This window comes from Plectrocnemia conspersa, unplaced genomic scaffold, assembly GCF_051122295.1.
Source record: "Plectrocnemia conspersa isolate PC_06_02 unplaced genomic scaffold, ASM5112229v1 ptg000007l, whole genome shotgun sequence".
In the NCBI taxonomy this organism is placed as follows: domain Eukaryota; kingdom Metazoa; phylum Arthropoda; class Insecta; order Trichoptera; family Polycentropodidae; genus Plectrocnemia; species Plectrocnemia conspersa.
Window position 1 is genome coordinate 7,050,211 of NW_028277171.1, and position 27,895 is coordinate 7,078,105.

The 27,895-nt window shown below is 28.6% G+C and overlaps 1 protein-coding gene across 2 annotated transcripts in view; it reads left to right on the forward strand.

The window, feature by feature from the left end:
- The first annotated feature begins 13,654 nt into the window (after positions 1-13,654).
- The window catches only part of Pgant9 (polypeptide N-acetylgalactosaminyltransferase 9), a 205,282-nt gene continuing 191,041 nt past the window's right edge, over positions 13,655-27,895 (forward strand). For both annotated transcript variants that reach the window (XM_088188849.1, XM_088188850.1), the window contains exon 1: positions 13,655-13,981. The gene's annotated coding sequence lies outside the window, so the exon portion shown is untranslated. The remainder of the gene's footprint in view (positions 13,982-27,895) is intronic.

Consider the following 27,895-nt stretch of genomic DNA (forward strand, 5'->3'; position numbering starts at 1 on the left):
AACACATAATAATATAGATGTCACCAGTACCCAGACGTTCAGTCTGGTGTTAAGATTCAAACAATTAATTATTATATAATAATAATTCTGATCGATCATCAGATCATCAGGTTTACCTAGATTTTCCTAGTCTCACGGATGAATTTCGTGATAATTATTTAAAAACAAGCTATGTCATTAATATTGAAAATACTTAAATAATGAGCTACTTCACTTCATATAGAATATCTTATATGTATAAAAAAAATATTCTATAAAAAGATTATATTAGAAGTTCTCAAAGTCGCAACAGAATTTATAACTTCTTAGGATAAAGTTTGGCCGAAATTGATATTTATAGAGCTTGAAATAAAAAAATATAGATACTATAGTATCAGTTTCTTAAATTTAAAAACTTTTACCTCCTTAAAACTCTTTCTTAAAATATATTGGACGAGCAACCGATATATTATATATATTTAGCTCAATTCTAATATGGAAAAAATGAAATAAATTAAACTAGACAGTGATTGATTTACTACAGATTGAAGTACAAATGTGTATGATAAATATGTGTGTAACAGAATTACAAAATGTAATTTTAAAGCAGTAATAATCATGTCAAAAATTAAATTATAAATTATTAAATTATTAAGAATTTTTGTGAATATCAATGATGATAATTTAGATTTCCATGATTCTAAAAAGTACTACAATAAAAATGCAGTTATAAAATATAATGCATTCTCGTAGAGTTTTACAAAAAGCCATTGTTAATTTTTATTTTCATCAAAAGCAATTGGAAAATCGCTAAGTTAGTAATCCATTAATTTTTAGCATACTGTATAACTGTTACTGTAGCATAGTAAGTAAAGAAACGTCTGAAAAAAGACGGTAAATGAAAATTCAACATCCACTATTAAGTAGTCAAAGATATAAATTATAATTCAATGAATTAAATATATTTAGAACTTAAAACATAAATGTTAAGTTATGAAAAGTTGACCCATGGTTATGCTAAATTAATTAAAATGTAGTTAATAGAAGATGCTTTGCTATTTCATTTACCAAATTACCATAATAGATAACACGAGCTAAGGTTTCATCATACGTGTTTGTGATTAATCAAATTAGTGTTTAACTGAAAATAAAAAGCAAATGCAAAATTCATCCGAGCAGAAGTTATTTAATTTGATTAGTACACAAACATGAATAAACTTTATATTTCATAAAGTTTCATAAAAAAGCAAATATGTTTCGCTGTAAAGTTAAATAAAAATCAATACTGAAGCGTAGTGCGCCTATCAATGTTTACCATCGTCTATTGAGGCATTTACGTAGATTATTTATTTATTCGTTTCTCTCTCGTCAATATCGTTGCTTCCTCTGTACAACATTTCCTTCTATTTAATATTGATTCAACTAAAAAGCTAACTTTTAGGTGTATTATTAATAAACTAAAGTTTGGCTGCAGCTGTGTGGCAATGTCAAAGGCTTAATCAATGTCGTTGAATAATAAAAAAAGTGATTTACGACTTGTGCGGGGTTGACGACATCAATTTTATTCACTTAGCAGTGGCGATATAAAAAAATGTACGTATGTTAAATGCAACGTTGCAATATGCGAGTTTTTCCTGACACGCAAGGCGTGCCAGTCAGGAAAATGGCATTACGTCAAATGCACTAATGATCGGATAATCCAATTAAAGAAAAATAACAGTGAAATTGTTCAATTTGAAATATGAAGCCATTATCCGTTGTGGAACGTGCGATTGGTGTGATATTTTACAGGCGACACTTTAAGGATGACTAAAACACACGCGATGCTATATATATTTTAGAGTGTTTCTAAAGTTAAACGTTTCTGTGTGATGCGATAAGCAGAAAAAATATTTTATGGGTAAAAATACTATAATATTGTATTGTATAAAATAACATAAGCAAAATTAGCTTATATGAAATCTCACAAACCCTTGTTGCTACAGTAACGGAAATAAAACCAAAATCCTAAGTACTTTACGGTGATGAAGACTTTTTATATTTATACATAAAGGTAAAATATTTTTTTGATATATTAATTTTTTTCTTTAGCAATAAAGCAATTTTTGAAGGAATCTTTTTTTTAGGAACATATTCAGTATATATCGTGTAGACATTTTTGATTTTAAAATTTCAAAAAAATCGGTTGCAAAATTTTATGTAACTATGAAAAAATATCGCCATATAATAATAGTATGTTAGTTGAAAAAGCGATGATTTTTTGGTATGTAATTATGATTGTATTTATTTAAACCACTGTTGGTCTTTATTTAGCCTAATCCGGGATTGAGTTTTATGATCAATTTTTATTTACTTCTAGAGATCCTTTCTTAAGACGATTATTCAGATTGAGTAGACATAATACATAATATGACTTAACTTCAACGTGTTTAATCGTTTAAAGTTTGCAACTACTTTTTTGTCTTTATGTCAAACGTTCTCAGCTCGAATATGCTGCTGCTCGAAGGTCTCACTCTAAAGTTATTGGGCAGCGTTTGTCAGCTGTCCATCTTACCAGTGTAGTTGTCATTGGGTAAGGCAGGATCGGCTGACCGAGGTCGGTCGACGAAAGCTTTATCGCCAGCCGGCTAGTTTTAGACTCCGTATTATTCTGGATCCGTGTAGAGAAAAACTCTCGTTTTAAGAGCCTTCGAATAAATATTTATATGAAGAAATACAGCCCCTTACAATAATATAATAATTCCGTCAATAACATGACGCAATTATTATTGCTCATAAAAATCTTCGTTAATTAAATATTTATCAAAATATTATTTTTAAATAAGTATATGAGTAAAATAATATTGAAATTTGTTATAACTACGATTGTTATAAACATAAACATGTTGAATATAAACTTCAGCAGCATTTTACTGCTGAAGTTTAGCGTCACTCGGACGACATTAAAAATGGCAGTGTTACCACCATAATATAATTTTGCTTCTTTTCTAATAATGTTATATACATAATATATTTACTTTCAAATTTTCTCTTGAATATAAATTTGTATATTTATAATGTTGTTTTACATTAATGGTATAAGTCATCTCTATACGTATTTATGGGATAATTTAATTCAAGATTTTTGATGGTATTTGTGATTTTATTGCTCACTCATTCCTAATTTAAAAATGTAGTGAGTAAAAACCACGAGTTTATTTTTAATAGAATATCTACGTTGACTATATTGAAATATGATAAAAAATAATTATGTCATATTTCAATGTTCTGATTGTAGGAACTGAAAAACCTCTGATATCTAGTCTTTGGAGAAGATTTACCAGTAATTGAAACTGTTCTACTTTATTGCGGTTCTCTTGATACTTTAAAAATATTTATTAATTTCCTTTCTCGCACATAAAAGTAAGCCGTAATTAAATTTGTTTGTAATGACCTTTGACACAGCCCTTGTTCGATTCTTTAGTTCCTCCCCGATTGAAATTTCACGATCGGATCTCAATTCAAAGGGTTCGTCGGTTATTTCTGAGATACGATCCATTGTCGTTTGGGAAAATGCGAATTTTCTTGCTCGGCGACGGCCATTTTTCGATTTCCCTTTCAAACTCGCTCAGTTCACACGTTCCGAGGCAATTCCTAATGGATAATACGAATTGTTCTCCCACACTCTCGGTTTTCTTCTTCTTAATATAAAATATCATTATGAATTCGCTTGTATTTTTACGTAACACCATGCTCCTACTAAACGTCATGTGTATTATACTATAATTATTAGTGAGAGTGAGTGATATGGTAATCAAATATATTTTTTAATTTACCTTAAATTTAAACAATGGTCGTTTTTAATTATAAATAATATATATATATATATATTTTGATTAAAATCCTAATTGATTATAAAATAGCACTGAAATATACAAATTAAATTAAATCAATTATTGTTGAAAAAAATATCAATATGCAATTACAAATGGTAATGCTAATAGTTTGATTGTTTGAAAATCGTAACTAACGTGGGAATGCAGTTACGTATATAAATTATATTAGGTTAATGCAATTTTATTTTGCAAATATCACACATAATTATATTTTTAATATTGTTTATTCATAAAAACAGTTTCCTATTATAAGTTTAATAATTTTTTAATTATTTATTACTAACGCCATTTGAAATTTGCAATAAAATTTATTTTAGTCACGTAGCATTGTTTGCAAAATCAAATGCTATTATTATGTATTGGCTATAAAAAATACTGATTAACCAAACTTGCTCCTTTTTAATTGCTTGCACAAATATATTTCCAAATCGTTAAACTCTTGGAATATTGGCATAAATTTTACGGATAATCGACCGTAGCAAAACCTTATCGTGAGACCACTTCCAACTATTTTAACTAAAGTAACCGTCGCTTGCTACTAGGTGAGAGTGAGAGAGAACCTTCGGTTAATTGGATCAGAGAGTCCTATTAAGTGGCACTTATACTCGTGACCCTTTTATTTTGAGTCTATTGTTTCTCTGGCATCAGCTTTTAGTTCCATTATCAGCACATGAGGGTGCTTTGAATTGCCCTAAATCGCATCGCCGCAAACGGCTTGGCTTTATGCCGACAACGGCGAATGTCAAAGTTTATACCGAATTCAATTTTAACGCCCTTATGGCTCATTGCTCCAGCTTTAACTATGTAATACACAACGTTATATTTGAGCGTATGCTACATAGTAAGCGTTCCGCGTTAACGCAATTGATGCAAACTAGGTGCTTGCAAGATTTTAGAAGATAATATTATGTTAAAGAATGAGCTTTTGAACTATTACATAATATATACTATGCTAAGCACAATATATAAAGTAAAAACTGTGAATAAAACAGCAGCGATACCGAACATTTTACTCTGATTTTCTAGTTATTCATATATTTTAAAATTATTTATAATATAATTTTATATTATGTAAATCAGTAACAAGCTGATTAGGCAAATAATTTTATAAATATTGCATTTTTATTATTTTATATTGTGAAAGAAGTACAGTAAAAACGAGTAATACCTCAACTAATCATTAAATAATTAAAAGCAATTTATAAATTCAATAAATTGTGTCAGATGCAGCAGTAGTTATCAAGCTGAGTTCTTTTTAAATTAAGCGCCCATCAGTTAATTTATATTTTCGCTAGAAGAAATATAAATCTATTAAAAAAATGTATTTGGATATGATTTCAGGAAATTATAATTATAAAAGTGAAAATATAACTTCACTGAAAAAAACAAGTCAGGCATATTATTAAATATTTTTGATAAGATACAGGGCTTACAACATTAAAAATGGATAAAATTAGTTGAATTTTAATTACGATGGTAGAAATATATATCTACCGTATTCTAGCTAAAAATGTATTCGGATATGATTTCATTAAAACCGTTATATCATATGTGAAATTTATAAAAGCATAATTTTTTAATAAATTAAGTTTTAATAATTTTTATAATAATCTATAAAAATTAATTATATACTATTCACCAATTTGAATCTCCCAGACATGATAGAAAGTTAACTACAGAAGGGTACATATGCGATTCGAGCTCTGTAATGTATGCATCACATACGTTTTGTACTGGTATGTAAAATAAATAAACAAAATGCATCGTAAATAGTAAAGTATTAAAAGTTTTGTATGGCCAAAACTTGGCGGCACTCTGGTAACACTGGCGTGACAGATTCTCTCAACTGGCAACCTGCGACGCGCTTGCACGGTTGCGGGCCCACGACCCGTTATTTTTATTAACAAACACGTGACTCTTAAATCGGCAATAAAATCACTACTGCAGCGGCTCAATCTGTAGCTAATTGCCACCCGTCACCTTCCGCCGCCAAAGTTTTTAATGCTATAATTAAAGCTAGTGTTATTTTGCAGGTTATTTTTAAGTACGCCATTGATTTTTCCTTATAATAGTACACCAAAAATTGTGCTCTAATGAAATAGTGATTTTAATGATAAAAAAAACATTTTTTTAACTATATGCACAAGTATAGTTATTTTATATCAAATTTAATTATCTTTTCGGTTAGTGTTAGTTGCTATAAAAATTGTCGATAGCAAAAACACGTTCTAAAAAAAATCTGGCTATTAAATTGTAGCAAAAAATTATGCATATAGCTTAGTATCATATGTGACGTAAATAATTATTAAATCGACTATAACAAAAAACATATATTGAAACAAAAACCATAATGTAAAAATAGATCCTTCATCATAAGAAAAAATAAAAAGTTTTTATACAGATTTTTTATTTTTATACCTGAGTAATTTATTGCTTAATAAAGTATGTAATAGGTATTGCATGCAATTTTTATATTTTCTGTAATTAAAATTTATTTAATTTAACGTATAATTTTGATTATTTTGTTAAACCAAAAATATAAAATAATTGTGTAATTTAACATTCTGAAATTAATAAATTGCAAAAGTTATTAGTAATAATAATTATTAGAATTATGTTCTAAAACTATTCATAAAACATCTAATTTAATATTTCTCTTGTAAAAAGTTACTTTTACGTCCACAAGTAATATAAAAAGTACATTAAAAAATCTAACATGCTACTTTGATGTTTATAATTTAAAAAAAAACTGTAGCGTATGTACTTATTTTACTGTCTTAATTTTACTTCTAGCTTGGTTAAATTTTAACGAAACATTGGTTAGTACATTTAAAAGTAGCAGCAAAATAAATATTCTCTTACATACATATATAATATAAAAACAGTGTAACACTTAATCTTCTTTAAGATTTACTTAAATAAGATTAAGAGCAAGGTATTTAATTGCATATTATTTCTTATTAACGAAAGGTTATATTTTTAAAATTAAAAAAAAACTTAACAATTCATTTTTTTAACACAATATTATTCACAGGTTTAATTGATATACAATTAAATTTAAGTGTCAAGTACAAACCATTTCCTTAATTACGTAAATGTACAATTTTTTATAGCTACGTATTTTACGTATTTTTAAAATTATAGCTAAATCAATAGTATGTATATGTTTTTAATTTGATTACATTATTTTTTTGCAACTCATATTACGACTTCTAGAAAAATTATCATGATTAATATTATGATACTTTTATTTAAAATAACTTGCATTATCTAAATTCGTAATTTTATATCAGGCTCACATGCGTCGTTATTGGATATTGCTAGATAACTAAGACTAACTTGTTAACGTATTTATACATCAGTTACAGTTTTTTGTTGTAAATCAGTCAACTGGTTTTTTTTCTATTTTTATAATCATGAAAAAGCGTTTCAAACACTAAAAAATATCTACAAACAGCTCCATCATTTTGTTTGTAAACTTAAAAATATATTGTGAAAACTTTTTGTATAAAGAATATCAAGCTAAGTAATATTGATATTGATATTATAATTAATAAATAAATAATGAAATTAAAATAATATATATTATTAAGGTTTTTTATATATTATATATTAATAAAATTAAATTAGCCATAAATTTAATATCAATATTAAATCTTATACACACACTCTCAAAAATCAAAACCGCGAACGAATATATTATATAAAAATCTAACAGTTGATATACCCTCGCGAAAGTACGCTTCGAACATTTTATCCAATTTCGCACATATTTGCATGGTGTAAATATTTGGTTTTACGAAGCTCTCCCATACAAAATCATAGCCAGTAGAAGCAGTAGCGTGCTGCGGCTAGCCAAAATTGTTTACAGTGCGACATCTGTTCGCGATGTCCTTATTGTACGAAACTGAGCGATATTTACGACAGCCGGATCGAAAAGTTTGAGAAGCGTCGCCGGGGGGGCCGCTAATTAACTGACATCAATCACTTTGTCCGGATTTTGCCGCGAAATTAATTTTATAAGAGGGGGGGCGTCCGTGTTGACGGTTCGACCTAATGGTCGTCAGATGAGATTTAAAATTTGCTCGTCTTAATTAACGAAGGGCGCGAAGGTGACGCAAGAGCGAAGGAGATGACGTCATGGTGCGATGAGAGAAAATTGGTGGTGTTGAAAATGAAAGGTGTTTGTTTTTGAGGCGATCGAATAATTAATTGTTCATTGAAAGTCATTGAATTTCTTAGTAAAATTTTATTAAGAAACGCAGAATCACAATTATAAAGGTCTTTGATGAAATCATTCGTCTTTTTATATGTGTATTAAAATATGAAATAATACAGGGAGTACGCATGAGTTACTAATTTATATTAATTTTGTAGTTGATCAACTAATTGCAGATAAAAATAATATTTTATAGAAGTAATAATGTGTTAAGAATAGTTGAGAAGGAAAAAAAATTATATCAAATATATGAGTACTACTTAATTTAAATTATAAAACCAACAATAATTTACATTTTTAATTAAGCAAGAAACATAGAGTTACTAAAATTAAAATAAATCGTAAAATTTCCAATAATTTTGGAAGGCTTGGAAGTCTTTAATCTAAATTAAGGCGTCATTCTAAACTGTATAAATTCTACAGAAAAAGATGAAACAATGCGTCAACGATATATTTAGATGATAAAATTATTAATAAGTGCTTTATGGCACAGAACTAGTAAGCGATTTATGAGTTATATTTTAAAATCAGTACAGATTCTATCAGCACATAGTAAACATATTAATTAAAGACTAAAGTTATTGAGATTTATCTTGCGATACGCGCATCAATTAAGATTCTCGAGGACACTTTATGTAATTACTTAGTGCACTGTACCCTCGAGCATCATTCTCTGGTCTGCTTGCCAAAATATGCAATAGAGATATAAAAAAAGTTTCACAGATCCTGCACATGGGGAAATATAAATATTATCCAATTTCATGCTGAAATATAATTCTTTCAAGTCGCGTCGACGTGCTTACTTAGAAAATCATTTCTTTAAGCTGCAGATAAGAAATATACACGAAGTGTGCCACCTAATTTTTAACGCTTGCATTTTTGAGCATTGAGCAAACAATTATAATAAAATTTATATATTTTTATATGTATTCTATTTTCTGTGTAGATTACATTGGCATAAAACTGTTATGTCATGCACATGTAAATAAATTGTTAACCTTGATTATCGCAATGCTTATAAAGATACTATGTCATGTGATTTCGTAGAATAGTGACTATAATACAATAGGATTTCTCTGGAATGATTTGCACCAAAACATTGTGAATCTGCATTTAATACAACAATACAGTTAAATAAAGATTTCAAGTCTAAATTAAGAACCAAAATATCAGCAGGGCAATAGTCATTAATAAGCTTCGCAGTGCGAATTGTTTTTCTCGAAACACAATGGTTTTTGGTGCTAAAGATGCATACTCATGTTCATGCATTGTTTAATTTTAGATATTATATTTTGAACGATAACATAAAAAGCATCCGCATTACGAGAAAAAAAACTGCGACTCAAGGCCTTGTTATTTTACACTTTGTTTAAATCACCATGATTCTTAAGTTAATTGTGTTAATATTTTAATGCACGATCTTTGCCTTGCTTTAAGAAAAGGTCCCTTTGATAAAGTTTAAAATATATACGATAACTTAGGGTTAAGGATAAGTTTTGCTAACCACGACAATAACAACTTTTTACTAACTACCAATATGTAGCTTTAGTTTTGTTTTGGATTCCACCAGTTTTATAAAAATATATTACTAGTGGGCCAGTCAGTATTAGACTTCTATAATTTATATTCTTAGCCGTAGATCTAAGAAGAGAGATTTACATCTTTATTTGTTTCATTCGAAGATCACACGCATTGTAAGGCTTTCTATGCTGTCGCTTTTTATTTACCATATATGACTAATGTACTGAAGAATTCTTTAGGTACATTTTGTCTCAACAACAGTTCTTAGATAATCTGCTTTTCTTACGTGGATACTTCATCCTATTATTTATAAATTTAGCCCGTGATTAGTTTTTATTATATTTTTAAAAATTAGGTTTTTAGAACAAGTTTAATTTGTCCTAAATTAGTAATACGTGTTTTTTTTAACTTAAACATATACAAGTTAGGAATTTAAGTACATATACGTGATTCAAAATATAATTTCAAATTGATGTGTATTTAGCGTTTTATTTTTATTCACAAGACAATCTATGAACTTGTGAGTTTCTTCGCCTCTTTCAAAACCTGACAGATGAGTTTGTCATTGTAAAGGGTATAATGATTATTTTTAGAGCCGGCTTGGAGAATTGCACGGTCAGTGCTCGGGGCCTTTTTACATGTAAAGATTTTTCACACACAAAGATCACCCTCGTCTTATATTCCTGAAGAAAACAAAAATAAAATAAGAACTCCATTTGGTCGAGCACTCTTAAATTTTTTTCTTCTTCTTTAAAATGATTAATATTCAAGACGACATATATATAAAAAATGACTACTTGATATATTAAGCTGCAAATATAGAACATCTTATTTTTAAATATATTACTTTAAAATTAATGATTATATTACATATGTACATTTTCTTATAGAAAATGTAGACTTAATTTGTCGAACAGTGTGTAAAATTTAGAGCTTGTTATTTTTATTTAAAATAATTTTTGATGGTATGATTTAAAATTATTATTTCTAAACCTTATGCATCTGCTTTCTTTGCATTTTTTCTGGAGGAAATAAATTTTAAATTATTTCACTCTTAAGATCTTGCATAACAACAGACGATTCGGCAACTGTAAACTCCATACATTAAAGATTTAGAATTATATTATCACGTGCACTTCTTAGGTTAATAATTGTACTTGTTGCCAAGTCGCTAAATAGGCTTTTAATTATTATATGCGATAAGTACTTTTATTTCAATTATTGCATCTTTCTACCTTTCTACCTGGATGATCATAACAATGTCTTCGCTATCATTTAAAAAATATGTGTATCCTGTTGCTACAACACTTTTAACTGACATTATTTACGAACATGGAAAAATATATCAGTGTATAGTTTCGATTTTTAAAAAACTATAAAAAAATATTGTAGTAATAAATTAATAAAAATAAATAAAATGCTTTACTATTTTAGACAGCATATTATTTGTAATATTGGCACAAATATGGCACATTTATGTTAGTTTATATAGTCTTGAATTTGAAATGCATCTTTGGGAATAAACTATTTGATTTAACTGTTTTAGTGTTATACATGAGGTTTACTGCGAAATTTTTAATAATATTTTACTAATCTGCGATAAAATAAATAACCTAAAATTAATTAATGAAGCTTAGCAGCGTAAAAATAATAAATAATAAATTAAATTTTGCTTATTAATTTTGATGGTTTGAGAGGGTCATTGTTTGTTCATTTTAATGGTTCAATTTAATTAAAAATTAAGTTTTTAATTGAATTTTTTGATTTAATTTTTACTATGTTTAAAATTTTCCAAACAAATAATGTCTAGCTACAAAAATCAACACATACAAGTGCTTCATGATGGAAATAAAATAAACACATACTACATTTGTAAAACGTGTAGCATGAATGGCGGTTGTGTATTTTAAATTGGGGTTATACTTTGGAGGGTTCTTTTGGATGTCGGCCCAGCGTGGTTACTGAACGAATTAACTGTAACTACTGCTCGACCTCTGCGTTTACTCTCATTCTCTCACTTCTCCCAATTTTTTTTTCATACTTACTGTATACTCCCTAAGGGGTTGATAAAGGTACATAAAACCACATGCTTACTTAAGAAAATTATATCCATTTTGATATTTTCATATATAGATTTTTTTATCTGAGAGGTGACTTAGCATTTTTTCATTTTATTGTTTTTTATATACAATAGTATATTTCATGTTCTGAACATTCAGTGCTATGTACCCTATGTGTACATGTATATAGTATTAATACACACATACATACATACACAAAGAATTGTATCACGATGCACATTCGATACGCACGTAGTTGCATCTGTAAAGCGCGCGCCACTCAGGTGCTCTGTAATTCCGTTCTCTAGCTCGAATCAAAAATCAATGTTCACGCCTGACGTGCTTTCAAAATCGATTGGAACGACTAAAGCTATAATTTAATCCATGTCGAATGATAATAACCTTGAAAATATTTTTACTATACCTATATATCTATATATATATAATATTTTTATAAACAATTTCATATATGATAAGTACAGACGAAGATATGTTTTTATTATTTGAAGACATTTTAATATACAATGCAGTGAATAAACGCGTTTTTATACCTATCTATTTATTGAAATGCATAATTATTTTTTATCAACACAAATAGGTGATGCGATTAGCTTTTAACATAGGTGTAAACCTGTTGTTATTCGTCGGTGATGCATAACATTTCTGATAGTATATACTGTCCTATTTTCTGCGGTTGTTATTAAAAAATTCTTTATCGTTAGCATATTTTTGATTTCATAAATATTTATTTCAACAAAAGCTTGATTATTATATTATAATGTAGTGTGTAAATCATATTAAGGTAAAATAAACTTTATAAACGACCTTATAAAATAAATATGAGCCTTGAATCCAGAGATTTTAAATAAAAAATAGCACAAACAAACTCAAACTTAACGAGAATTTACTTATAAGTGACATGGAAGTTCACAATTGCAGTAATATTAATCTTTAGCCAAAAATAATATGTAGGACATTGTTATTAAATAAAAGCAAAATAAACTGGCTTGTTGTATAATCGAATTGTTGTCATTTATATTAATGTTTTTTCATTCATTGCTCTTTAAATTTTGTGCAGCACAGTATCAGAAAGAATATTTAAACAAAAACACGTGAGGTTATGTTATAAATCAGTCATCGCAAGATATATAAAGTTATGTTAGCATACATAAGTCGAAAATATTGTGATTAAGCCATGTTTGTTCTCTTAATGTAAAATAAAATATTTCTTTTTACATTTTACCTTAAAGGATATAGATAAAGTAACATTGGATAAACGTTGCAAACGTTGTCAAATGTGAAAATTATTAAACACATTATTTTAATTTTATACATGTTTAAATTCAAGTGTTACCGCTTGTGAACAATGTTCTGCGCATGATAATCCCATCATACCTCTTATTTTATACCTTTATACAAATAAGGTGTATTTTCGATGTTTATTTATTTCATTTTTTAATATATTTTTTTTAAAACCCTTCAGAGGGCCCAATTTGGACCCTCTGAAGGGTTAAAATATTATGATATACATATACAATATTTTAATAACAAATTTTATGGTTTAGGAAATAGTTGCTTATTAAAAAAAATATATTTCGCCTATGTCATTGATAAGATATGTCGTATCTTATCAAGGGTTTCGTCAATATCTTGGAATATATTATTACTGATGACATAGTTTTATCATTTATTTATGTTTGGCATAATAACAAAAAATAAAAGAAACATCTTTAGTGGCACGTGTGATTTTATTGTTGCAGCGGCTATCTGAGAATTAAATTGCAACATTATTTTTAAATTTTTTAGAAACGTCCTGTCGGAAATTATGAAATTTTGTTGTATATTATCTTTATTGCACCACAAATCATTGATAAGCAGATAATCAGCTCTGAAACTTGTATTATATGCAGCGTATAATCAGCGTAATCGAAAAGAGTCGCTTTCGGTCGGTGGACGGAATTACCCTCCGCGCGGCCTTTGCTCCGTGGATCTTCCTATTTGCGCTAGTCGGTGTTGGACTGCCGACACGCGCGGTCGGTAGGTCCTCGGATCGGTGTTTTCTCGTTACAACACTCGCCGTTCGGTGGTTTTGGTGATTGAGAGACAAAATAAAACAAAAACAACAAACCGGGATTTGATCTCAAGGTTGACGACCTACCCGACAGTCTCGCATTTGACAAGTTATAAGTATAGTGACCAGTGTGATTTATCGTTACAGTGATACCGATCAATTATCCCTCGGGGATTATGTAGTGAAACAATACGCAAATAACCTGATAAAAGATTCGGTTTCGTGATAATATGAAGATAGTCACCATCAGATAAATGTGAGTACACTTTTGCAATTTTTGTAACAACAAATCAAACGATAACGCTATCATTATCGCCCATGTTGTGCTATTATTTTACTATTATAATTATGTATGTTCATGTGTATATCATAAAGGATGTCCTGTAGCTATTTTTTTTATCTTTAAATTAAATGTTTTTGTTAATATTTAAAACATGCCAATGTAGAAGGTACTTTGCATGCAATGTGCATCTTTAAAAAAGTACCGTAATTTTAACCAGTGGGTGGTGTGAATCACAGGCTGGTGGGTCAGCAGTTTTTTCACTCGAATACAAAGTATATAGTTATTAAAAATTAACAATACAATTTAAAGCCTATATGGTTTAATATTATTTCGATACGTTTTTGTATTTAAGTTTTATAAAATTCTAGTTAAATAATCTATTGATGCCCTCAAATATTACCTATCACCTGTGTAACTTTTTAAATTTTAATCGCTGTATTAAATATATTTAATTGTATAAATCATATTTTCGAATCAAACGATGAAATATTATATATATTTATGAGAAAAAAACAAATGATAAAATTACGATTGAATTTTGAATGCTAACAAAAAAATATTAATTCACGATATTTGAATAGATATTAAAAAATAAAACTATCGAAGGCCACTGTGCTATGAAAGTATAAAAAAATATTAATTCAAAATATATTTTTTTATGTTTTGTTAGAAAATATTAAAATAATTAGATTATACGCGTTTTTAAAAGATACAGCAAAATGTTCTATAATTCAAATTTAAAAACAACTTTTAGTTTATTTATATTACATTTATTGTGAAACGGGTATTTAATTTGTAAGAAGTATTTTGATGTTATTGTTGTCGAATCTCCGATGCTTTAAAAATTGTTTCGATCACCTTCAGGTATCCGGTATTACTTTCACTGCTCACCTGTGACCTTTAGGCTCTCACGGTTGGCACTCAACGCCAACTATGTAGTGGTGTGGGCAATACTATTTTCGATGATGCATTTATTACAATACACCAGAGATTCTTCTCTCTAACGCCACGTGTTGTGTGTCGCAGCTTCTCTTGAACGCATCATCTGATTGACCAACGGTAATCTGGTTTTTTTATGTCGCACGAAATTTACCGCTAATATAATAAACGGTTGGCGTCAATTTCCTGCTGTAAAGTATGTCCGAACGACGGTGATAATTTCCGAGCTGGTTAAAGTTTAACCGCGTGGTCATCGATGATGAATTTTAATTATTTGTGCAGAGGCTCTCAATCATATGAGTTTTTTATAAAAATATAAACCGGTGAGACTGATACTATCGATTTTTTAAATCTCAAATATTCTCGGAAAGCATCGATTTTTGAAACCAATCAATAAAGTAAAAATATTCGGCTTCTTTATGATATGATACGAAGTATATTTTATTAATTAAATGTTAAACTTAAACTGGCTTTCTTAGTAATTTGTCAATGAGTATATAAAAATATTTTTTTAACTTAAAATTATCTGTAGAGCAAATTATTATTTAACAAATTAATAATCAGCGTATTAGTTTATATATCTGCCAAAATAATAAAGTTAATTCTACAAAATTAATTATTTTTTAGATACACGATATATGTGTGTACAATAATAATATAATATCCTAATATTTATTTTTCTGTGTCAAGTGTAAGTGAAGCACCTAACATATTAGTTTTCTTATGAATTAAGTTAGGCTTAGTGGTTTCGCGTTAAATTTACTGAAAGGAAATAAATAAATTGGTAATATGTAATAAGTACTACAACACATACAAATAAATACATATTAAGGTATTTATATACATTGAATGTTATGTACATATTTGATATTCTCTATGAGCTACAATATTAGATTTTTTATACCTAATATGTACCACTTAGCTCAATTTTAATTATTCATCATGATATCTATCCATAATATAAGGAAAATCTAGGAAAACCTGATCTGTCAAGATCGATCCAGATTATAATTAGTATATAATAATTACTTATTTTGATCTCCTAGACCCAATTTAAATTAAAAAAAACACAGAAGTTTATATAGTATTTTCAAGTATAAATTACTGATTATACTATTGATTTATTAAGCTAGTTTAAAATTAAAAATCATTTTAAGGTCTGTATAGCAGACAGTAACTCAGAGGTTGCGGGTTCGAGCCGTAGCAGTATGCTCAAATTTTCATTTATAAAAAATACTAACCCCAGCTGTTAAAGTATCTATTGATTTTAAATTATATTACATATAAAACAATATATTTAATTATATAAATGTGACTGAATCCAAGACTTACGCCTGTCAAATTATAACGGAAATTAAAAAATATATTGTTATAAAAAACACTGTTCTCTCCACATAAATAAGTTTTATGTGTTTGAAATTATTATTATTATTATTCGTACAGAATTTAAAATTTGAATCTTTCAATTTCAAACATCTAAATATCATTAAAAAAATAGCAGTTTCTCGTGAAATAGAAATTATCAGAAATTCAAAGATTAACATAGCTATAAACACATTTATAGTATTCGAAATCGATTTTATTGCTATTGAATGATGGAATATTGCAGCATATAATAGTACAGTACAAAATTATTTTGATAATGATAGCAATAATCATAAAAAAATATTCCGCTCTTTGAATTTGCTTCTCTTAAATAATTGCAATATTAATTTTAGAATCGATCTTATAGAACTGATGTCATTGTTAACATTAAATATATTGCATTCAACACATGAGTCTTATTTTAGATGATCCTTTCGTATTTTTGCTTCAGCCGAAGTAATAAGCCTAAAACGATGTTTATATTTTGGAGGAGATATTTTTTTTTCAAAAAGGTATTTTTAATATCAAGCTCGTATTATGTGTGCGAATAAAGAAAGTACATATTTCGTATCATCCTTCCTCGTCTCCGAATTCTGAGCCTAACTTTTGAAAGGAGATCAATGTTAACTTCAATACGGATTTCTTCAATAGAAAGAACCTTTTTTAAGGTCGTGCCATTTTTTTTTTCTTTGGACATATATGATGATTTCATATTATATTTATTATTTAACATAACGTATAGTATACAGATATCTATGTATATTATTAATGCTCGAGGGCTCGTGTTTATTACGTCTGCTTGCGTATATCGGAGATGTATTATAAATACGTACGTACGAACAATGATTTTTTTCTGGCTGTCAAACATATTCAATATATTCCGAGTATTACATAATGGGAGCTTTAACGGGTACTTGATATATTTTTGTTGCCAAGTGCGAAAATGAATATACGGGACGATTTATTTTACCCTTTGGTATTTGTATTTATTTTATATTAATATTAGATGAACGACTACGTATAATCTTCGTTATTTGCACTGTTGCTCATCTATCATTCGGCAAAATGTTTATTAATAATCAAATAAATATTTTTAAAACATAATAAGAAGCATATTTTATATATGTCACGCTCTAACCCAATAGAGTAAATATATATGACATTTAAATTTTCACATGTCACATGGATGAGTAGTAAAATCTTGTAACAAAAGTGTTGCTGACATAAGGCATTACCTCTCGCCCGTGTACTCAGAATATTATCAGACTATAAGCACCAGTATTCCAAATCACGTAAACGTAATAAAAAATATTATTATGAAGAAAATAATAAATATTTTTTTTATGGTTTTTAAGTTTTACTGGTATATTTAATAATTATTTTAATACTTTTTATCTATGGTTTTTTTTAGCATGTATAATTTTTATGTTCGGTTTGTTATCATTTACTTTATGCGGTATAATGCAAGTGAATAATAAAAAAAACCACACATGTCAGAATAAATTTAATAGCATATTTAAAATTAGCGCATAACTTTACATATGTATCAAATAAACATATGATTAAAATTAAATTTCATAAAAAGTCACGAAATGAGTTAATTATCCAATATTAAATGAAGTTGAAGTTTTAATCACGATTTTTTTATTTGTATATATATTCCTTTATGCCTCTATATTTACCTTCAAAATAAAAACAAATAATATCTATTTTAAAAATTAAAAGTCTGCCTCCTTCTGCAAATTTCTTTCCCCTTTTTCTTGCATGATGAGGGCACGATATTGCACACTTAAAAATTGCGTTGGTATTTTTTGTTCTCATACTTTGTCGGAAAATGCCAGCCTATCAATATTCGACTTTTGGTTGGGTCCTTTACCTTTCTTCCTCTTCTAGTATTTGTTTTTTTTTAAAAATTCTAAAATTGTAAACAGTGAAATTCGAGGCACACCAATACTCTTCGACTTCAAAATTAAACTGAATGCAAACTATATATTATATTATATATATTCAAACATATATTGCACATGTGGATTTCATTGGAATGACAGATCTTTGACTAAAAAAAAATGGGTAAAAAAAAATATGTGTTAAATTTGAGACAACGACCTACTTTATAATATTCCGATATATACGCTCCTCGCACTTAAGAGATGCGTTTTTTCGTGACTGTGAGATATATCCGCTTCTCGCACTTACGGGACATGCGAAGTGAAGCGGATTTATCCGCTCCTCGCACCTAAAGGGTTAAGTAATGCATACAGATAGGCGTAACAATAAAAAGTTATAAAACCACCTATAAAATAATATGCATGTTGGAAAAAAATAATTGCTGTCATTAGTTAAATAAGATATAAAATGTTTCATTTTATTAATATTTATCTAAGGTGTGAACCCTTCTTCAAATGACTCGGAAATATGACTTAATTTGTCCATCGATAGAATTACAGAAACTAATAGTTTTTACGTAATTTACGTAGTCCACAAATTTACACGGTCAAACATGTGCTTTGATTAACCGCATATATATAGAACGCGCGCGTTCAAAAATTTCACAGTACTGTAGAAATCGTTATTTTTTCTCAAGTAATGGCTTGAGCAACCATTGTATATCAATGTTTTAAAACTAACCCAACCAGTAAAAATATGCAGTTTAGAGTGCCTTTTACTATATAGCGCACGGCTACTTAATATTAAAAATATTTAATTTTACCAAATAAATACAAAAACTATATTCAAATAAATTAGAACGAATCAAAAATAATATTTCAAACCCAAAAAGCTTTGCGTCCGGATTCGCACACCCGCTAGCTGCGGTATCTCACGATAGTGAGAGACGGACAGTTATTGTAGTACAGTATAAATAATTTACATGATAAATATACTGCCTTTTAAAGTGATGCATATAATTTAATAGCTGTAATTAGGCATAATACTACAAAAAAAATATTTGCGCTATTAAAATCATATGCTATCAATGGATTATGTAATTTTTTTGCGAATAATCAGTCCCCACAACTAAACCTTCGTTCATTACGATTTTGTTTTGAAAATACATCTTAAAATAATAATACTACATGTCTGTTGGTTCGCGCAAATTAGCTCTTAGCCTAAAAATATTTATTTTTTGTAAGAAACAAATGTAGTATTTACCTCACAAACAGAAATGTTTACATGCTTCTGTGAAGTACAGTTTTGAAAAAATGATATAATTCTTAATTAAAATTATTTTCTTGCGAAATTTTACAACGTGAAAAATGCTTCAAGACAACTGTTTATTGAAATTAATTGTACTATCCTTTTTATTACATCTCATTTTATGTATAATTGCCACTGATCTGATTACATGAAAAAATATAGCATAGATTTTTAAAATTATTTATAACTTTATCATACATGTCAAAAGCTACATACCAAATTAAAATGGTTTCAGGATGTTTATAATACAGTTTTTCATGCTTACAATAAGTTATTAGCTTAATTTAATAAAAAATAAGAATATACGATAAAACGTTTGTGGTTATACTTTTAGGAAAAAATTAAAAAACCTTTTACAATTTAAGCGAAAAAAATAAAAATATAGGAAACAAAATTATAAAATAAAATTAAAAAAACAATTAATTAAGTGATAGTTCAAGTACATTTTATTATTGATATGTTGTCTTTAGTCCTTAAAGCTTGTATTTAAAATTATTGTTGTTTTTCTTGTAGTCACCAATATACGAGATTAGTGGGTTAGTGTGGTTTCGCGAGATATTTTTATAATATTATCTGGTATGAAAATTACAGTGTTCTTTAATTGTTGGTATGTTATGGTTAATATGCAATTTTTTAAGATTGGTATGAACAGGTGTGTTATATATTACTTTTATAGCTTTGTTTTGAATGACTTGTAATTTAGAAAAAATAGTATTACTAGTGATACTCTGATGCTAAATTGTTTATAGATTAAATTTTATTTATTATGGTTAACGCTCTCTTTAAATTAAATATCGGTCTGCTATTACAACCATGTGCTGCGAAAATGCATCTATAGCTCATAAAATATGAGTTTTGGTGGTCGAAAAAGCAAATAAAACTAGATAATAAAAAATCCTGTTGATTATTATAACCAAAAAGAAACATGGATGAATAGATGGTTCTTAAAAGATTGCTTCGAAACTAAATGAGTTCCTAAATTGAGAGATTTCTTAGAAAAAGCATTATTGTTAATTAACCCTTTGCGCTCGTAAGTCGACTATGTGTCGACATCGTATTTCAAGCGTTGCACTCGAACGTCGACAATATGTCGACAAAACTTTGAATGCATTTATTGGCTTTGCGCTCAAGCAAATTTTGAAAATTTAAATTTATTAATAGTAAAAAGACTTCTGTTAAACACATTTCAGTAATATTGAATTTTTAACTTATGCAAATAACTCAATAATTTTAAATTTCCAAGTGTAAGTTTATTGTAAAATTTTTCATTGGAACATGGTCAAAGCGCGCGCTGTTAGGACGGCATCGCGCTAGACTTGACAGATGTAGGTTGGCAATTATTGCTCTAAAACTGATTTTTCCTTCAAAGGGCATCTATATTTTTATGATATGGGATGAAACGGGATCATATGCTCTAATTGTGCATAATTAGTACTTTATATTGTGTGTCTGTTATGAAATAAAAATAAAATTTGTATGACGGAAAAAAGAGCGAGATGCCGTTATGCAAGCAGAGCTCGCTTACTCGCTCGCACTAATAAAATGAGCGATTGACAACTATCGACCTGGGTACTCAACTCAAATGATAATATTGGTCTCGACACATTTAATTTATTTTCGAGCTAGTAAATTACTAAATTATGTCTAACAGAATTAGTAATCTGTGTTTTATATATTTATAAATACATATATTAATTTTATTTTAAAAATTATCCATATAATTACGAATGACGATATAATAATAGATTTTTAAGGACGTGACGATGAATTTGATATTAACCGTGATATTATTACTGTGCTAAGACTGTTTATGCTAAGACTAGTTCTACCAGTTTTAAATATTGTACAAGTATTTCAAGTTTCAAGTTTTAGGATAATCTTTTAATGTAATATTTTTTTATGATCAATTTATTTATATTTTTAAAAACTGTTTTAATAAATTCAAAACTTAAAAAATAAAGCCACGAGGCCAAACTACGCTGGTTCGCTCTAGATGTAAGAACGCCTGCCAATCCAAAACAGACCCCCACAAAAAAACAATGAAATATTTATCATTTCTGCCTCAAATGGGCAAATACATACGAAAACTTGTAGAATATTTGTCTAAATATAAAATTTGATCATTTTCACAAAATATAATAAAACTCTACCGGCCCCACCTAATATTTTTTATGTACAAAAAAATTGGGTGGGGCCTGGCCCCGATTGCATTTAGATTATCACTACAGCTGATATTTTTGAGCGCCATTTTGAAATTTGTTAATATGTTAATATGAATAGGGAGCACCTATTCATGCCATATTTTTAAAAATATTATGGTTCAAATAATTCTAGTGATTTACAGCCTTAAATTATACTAAAAAGCCATTTTATTAGGCTCAAATGTTTACGGCACCTTTAAATGTCAAATGAGTACTGGCGATTTTCTTGATGACATCTATAGAAGTCATCCGCGGGGAAAGGGTTAAAAGTCTTCTAAGACATATTTTTTCAGTGAGTTTTAGGATTGTATTGTACTTATAAAAAAGTATCCATATTTAACACTCTACAGGTGGATGACTCAAATATGCGTCATTGAAAAACTATTGTTAAAAGCCGTTTATGCACAACATAATCAATACTTACACATTTATTTGGATAAGATTTAAAACACAGTTTGTAAATTAGTGATATCTATTATATATTGTTAACTATAATTACAGCTTACAATCAATAGATGTCGCTTAGCAGCTAGGGCCTAATTTTAATAATAGCGCATTCCTATTATTAAAATGTTTAGTTTGCTGCGGGGACCTGAACCGATAGCCTCTTGGATATCAGTTCAACGCCTTAAGGACGGCGACATTCCGGTTATACAAGACAATCTAAATATAAAGTTGTAAAATCGCCATGACGCACTTTGAAAGTCTCTCTGTAAAACATATGACTGAAGAATATAGACAAGGTTATTTTACTCGTCTAATACCATAGACCAGGGGTCGGCAAACCTTTTTTGTGAAGGACCAGGAAGGGCCAGGAAGCAAAATTAAAATGAGCTTTATCATTTCTCTCAAATATTCAAATGTGGTGTAAATTTTAAATATAAGCACTGTTTTTCTTTTTAGCTCTAAGTTCAATCTGTTAAGAAATCTCATGATATCTGCAGCAAAGGCTAATTCTCAAATCTATTTAATATCAGATGTTACAAATTTTATTCGAAATTCACTTTAAAATGTACTTTGTTAACGTTTTTCAACTTTATTAATAATATTTTCATTTGTAGTTGTTCCATGCGAACTAATCATTAAAACTAATTTTTCAGTCACTTAAACATAGCATTGACTGCTTGAATAAATAATTTAGTGCAAACCAGTAACTTACTTAGTAACTTACTGTTTGCAGAAGCCTTTAAAAATGGATAAGTACTGCTACTATTTATACATAACCCTTTACTTATACAAAATATTAACTATTTGGCAAAGGCTACATGTAATATTTCTTAGAGAGCCATGCAAAAGCCTGAATTCAGCAATGGTGTTAAGAGTCGAAAATAATTTAAATCCACCAAATTGAGTTAAAAAAACTGTTATTTAGTTGTCTATTGATGTTACACACAATGTGCTTATCTTTTAGCAACTGTTCTCGCCAAAGAACTGATAGACGAACAAATCTATTGCAAAAGGCGTTACGTGGGCACTGAAGATGCTGTCAAATTTAAACTGCATAACGTCACAGTGAAATCCAAAGCAATATGATACCTAGCTAGCTCCTTAACTCGACGGTTGGCCGCTCTATTATAGCACATACTTTGATTTTTTTAAATGTCAAATCTAACAATTACTTGCAGGCCGGATTAAAATAAGCAGAGGGCTGGATTTGGCCATAATTTTCTGACCTCTGCCATAGACAGTGAATATATTAAAAAAATATCTAATTTAATTTGGCCTTCTTTTTCATATTTTAAATATTCCTATCCTAAGTGCACGTAAACGCAGGACAAATAGCCCCTGGACATATACCCCCCATCAAAACTCCCCTGGAAATTAACCCCCCCGTACAAATAATCCCCTGTGCAAATAATTAGTATTGTTACTGATTATTCGTACTAAACATTCTTTTATTAAAATAATGACCATTTATTATAAATACTAACAACTTATATAAAATACTTATCTTTATACGTGGCGGGGGCTAATTGTCAGGGGGGTTATTTGCATGGTGGGTTAATGGTCAGGGGGTTATTTACACGGGGGGTCAATGTCCAGGGGGGTTTTGACGGGGGGTTATTGTCCAAGAAGTATATTTCCAGGCGGTTAGTGTCCTAGAACCATATTTACTAATCTACATTCTCCTTTATATATGGACCTTCGCTTTACTTTATTCGGAATCTCATTATCGGCAACTTAGCGTCAAAAGTGTTAAATTTTCTTTTAAAAAACATTGGTTAAATCGTCAAAATGTATCCTTTTGCTTAAAACATATGTGCTGATGTGCATATTGTTTGTGTTTTATTTATTGTAAGGTGCATAACAATTTTTCGTATTATCTATGTTTTAAAACTTTATTATATGTTATTATATGTTTTATTTAACTAACAGTACATTTTTTTATCTTTTATAATAGGTTTAATTTGATTTTATAAAAAGTCTAAAACTTGTTAATGGGAATACATTAACTATTTACCAAGAAAAAACAACAATTAAAAAAACTAAAAACTAAGGTTTTACTAAGAAAAAAAACAACAATTAAAAAACTTGTGCATTTTGTAATTTTAATCTTGATTTTATTATATTGTAACCATTCTTTTTTTGTATGAACGCAAATTGTTGATCGATGTTATGAGCGCTAAGCGCTATAGAAAGAGCGCGATGCGCAAGATAATAAACGCATTGCGCAAGACAATAAACGATAGGTGCAAAAAAATACAAGCAGGTCAATATTTTAATTATTCAGAATTCATATGACATCTAGCAATTTCTTAATGGTTATAAACCCCTGCCGTTTCATCACTCAGCTGTTTTTTAAATAATTTATTTATTTGTTTTACCGCGCATTTGATTGCGATGGACGAAAAATCATCTAAAAACATCATTACATTTACCTTCCTATACTATGTATACCTAATACTATGTAATTTATTTTTTGTGAATAGTAAGTACAATTCTTCGTCAACACATTTCAATAAATTATATTTTTCTAAGTTTCATGGTTAACGTTTTACAAATTATTTAAAAAAGTACAATAAAAAAAGTTATTTTTCGATTAAAGTATTTAAATTATAATATATTTTTAATATTTAATTTATTGTTTTTTCACTAAAATACTGACAAACTATCAATCTTTCGCTGTGTAAATTTTAATTTGTAAAAAGATGAACCAAAACATGTTTTATTTCATTTTTACTTCCAAAAATTGAACTTAAAAAAAATCTTGAAATTAAATACGAGCTGGCACTACCCCAACCAAAAAAAAAATACGAGTGCAAAGGGTTAATAATGCTCCTTCTCGTCTAAATGAAAGCATATTTTCACCGCTTAATGTAACAAGTTTAATTTAAGCCATGGACTAAGCACTAAGGTTTTATATTATTAATGAAACGGCTTTACTATGGTGGTCTTCCCTATACTCTTGTTAAAGAAGATAATGGTTTGACCGATTTCTTTATTAAAAAATGTGGACATTGGAAACTATACATGGAATAGCACAATCTTGTTCAAAAATATAGCTAGTGACACTTGTTCGATCATGGGGAAAGATTCTTTATTACGTATAAATATTTATATATAGATATTTGATTCTTAAGTGATTCAGATTAATGTTGAATTTAAAATACTTTAAAAATGTCGATCGGGAAAACGTCGACGAGTGGTTTGATTGCGATTAAAATGATCGGGGTTTTCAATGTTTGAATGATGCAGACATCGTTTCTATTGTCATTAAAAACATAAGAGAAAGGTAGTGATAGTGAGATACTAACAATTATATTATTCACAAGACGACACTGGGCTCTGTTGAAACTTTACTGAACTAGATCGAGCAAAGGGGAATCGAATATAACGATATAATAGCCCTTAGACAAGGTCATATTAATATTCTAAAATTATTGAGGGATTCTCAAAAGCAATCGAGAATCACAGATTTTCATATACAATTTAAAAAAATGATAATCTTTACTGTAAAATTAAATTAAAATCAGTGCTCTTCCTTTCCAGCATTAGCCCATATAATCGAGAGTATACTGTGTATGTTATTATTATAAATTGCCACCGATCTAATTTGGTAATTTGGGACTACTTATATTGGTAAGACATCAAACCCATTGTGCATGTCTTTTAATGATCCTCTTTGGATCATTAAAAAAAATAAACATTAGCACTCTATTTTGCATCACTTTAAAGTGGGTCATTCGATATTTGGCAGTACATTCCCACACATATGCTATATATACATGTGTGAGGTGACTCAGGACTTAAGCATACTAAATGGCTTTAAGTGTAGCAATTGAATAGATAACTAAACAGTTTCTGTGATGATAAAATGATTCGTATATTGTGATATTTTTACTAATGAAATGATGACACTTGAGCTTCGCACGCATCCTTTGCATTCAAAAGTAGCCCAGTTTCGAATCACACGCGTGCCCTCTCGGCCAACGGTTAACGTCCGACAGACGACGGCGTAACAACCTGGTAACATCCAAACGAGATCGACCTTATATCTGTCTATCTATCGGCCGGCAGGTATGTCCGAACCGTTATTTAAGCGAGGTGTCCGTCCGGGCAGCAGGTAGACTAGTACAAGAGATCAGGTGTATTTACAAATTAATGGTCGCGCCGGCAATTTCGTACCTGTCGTCCGGCGGACGTCAAATAAACGCTGGCTGATAAATCGACCGGCGTAATGAGGGTGAATACACTCTCTCTCTATCTCTCGCTCTATATACTCTCCTCGATTCCTACAGGATGTTTGCGAGGCAGTGTTATCGTACGAGAGAGGAGAGCAGGTGGACCGCTTGCGGTTTAATCGGCGATTTGCATTAAGTTGAATGGTAATATTAAAAATAATATCGTTCTTCATCGGGCTATTTTTAAATGCGCCGTTTGACTAAATTATGACTGCTTGTATGACAATTGGCATATAGACATATACAAAAATCTATCTATCTATAAAACATATTTAGAACATCGAACAAATGTAAATTTACTGACATCGTTATGGTAAACTCCATTAGAAATAAATAGAATTTAGTACTTTTTTTTTGTTATTTTTCAAATTGAGTACATCAACGTACACTTTATATTCTGGCAGGCTCGCAAACAAAATCTGCAAAAACATTTTGGATATTTTACAGTATTACAAATTTCGGTGACAATTGAGCTGTCAAATTATCTTGAGATTCTTTTTTTTGATTAATTTAAATGTTTACGATGTGAGATTTTGATAACATAAAAATAAAGAATTATTAAATCATTTTTATCCATAAGCAGAGTTTGTCATATTACACTTAAAGCTATGGATATATAATATAAGTATATCTTATGTATAAATCTTGTTATAAAACAATAATATCAAATATTGTTTTATCTAAAAAATTTAAACTGTTTTCTTAAAAGTATTATTTTTATGAAGATTGTGCGCTTGAAAATAAATTAGGCGGTTTTATTATAATTATGGTTTATAATAAAATAATTTAAAAAAATGCTTATCGTTGCCAAATATTTATAATTGAAATACGCGTCTAAATGTGTCTTGGCATTTTATTTTAGTAAAATACTAATCTTTGTTTAAAAATATGAATTATAAAATATAAGATTTAGTACTAAAAATATTGTTGTCATTTAAAATAAAATTACATTATGTATTGATTGTAACATGTAAAAATAATTTACATAATCATTTACAGAAAATATTCAATGCAGATAAAAATAATTATTTAACAAGTTTGCCGGACTTTAAAATCATTTTTTAAGTATTTTTTCACTCGCGACTAACTTCATGCGTTTCACGCGGTTGGTGCGTGTTTTTATACTTATATGCGTTATTTATTTTTGTAATTTATCGTTTGAACTACGTGCTTGAAATTAATAATTGTTAGGATTTGGAATAGTAATTATAATTTGTGAATCAGCACAAAATTAAATAACATAAAAGTATATTTTAAAACACTCCTGCCAAAAATATTTTGTATTAAACATGCTAGGAAAAAAGAATTTGATCAGTAGACTGTACATAATCTAAAATATTAAACTAATATATAATTCGTTAGTTTATCAATGTATAAAGTTCTTATAATTAAAAATAATTTATAACGATGAATTTTACTAACTTAAGTTTTCTTTGACATTATGGCATATCGTAACTCTTAATATAAATAGGTTTAACTTATCTTTTTGTCAAAAAACTTCCTTT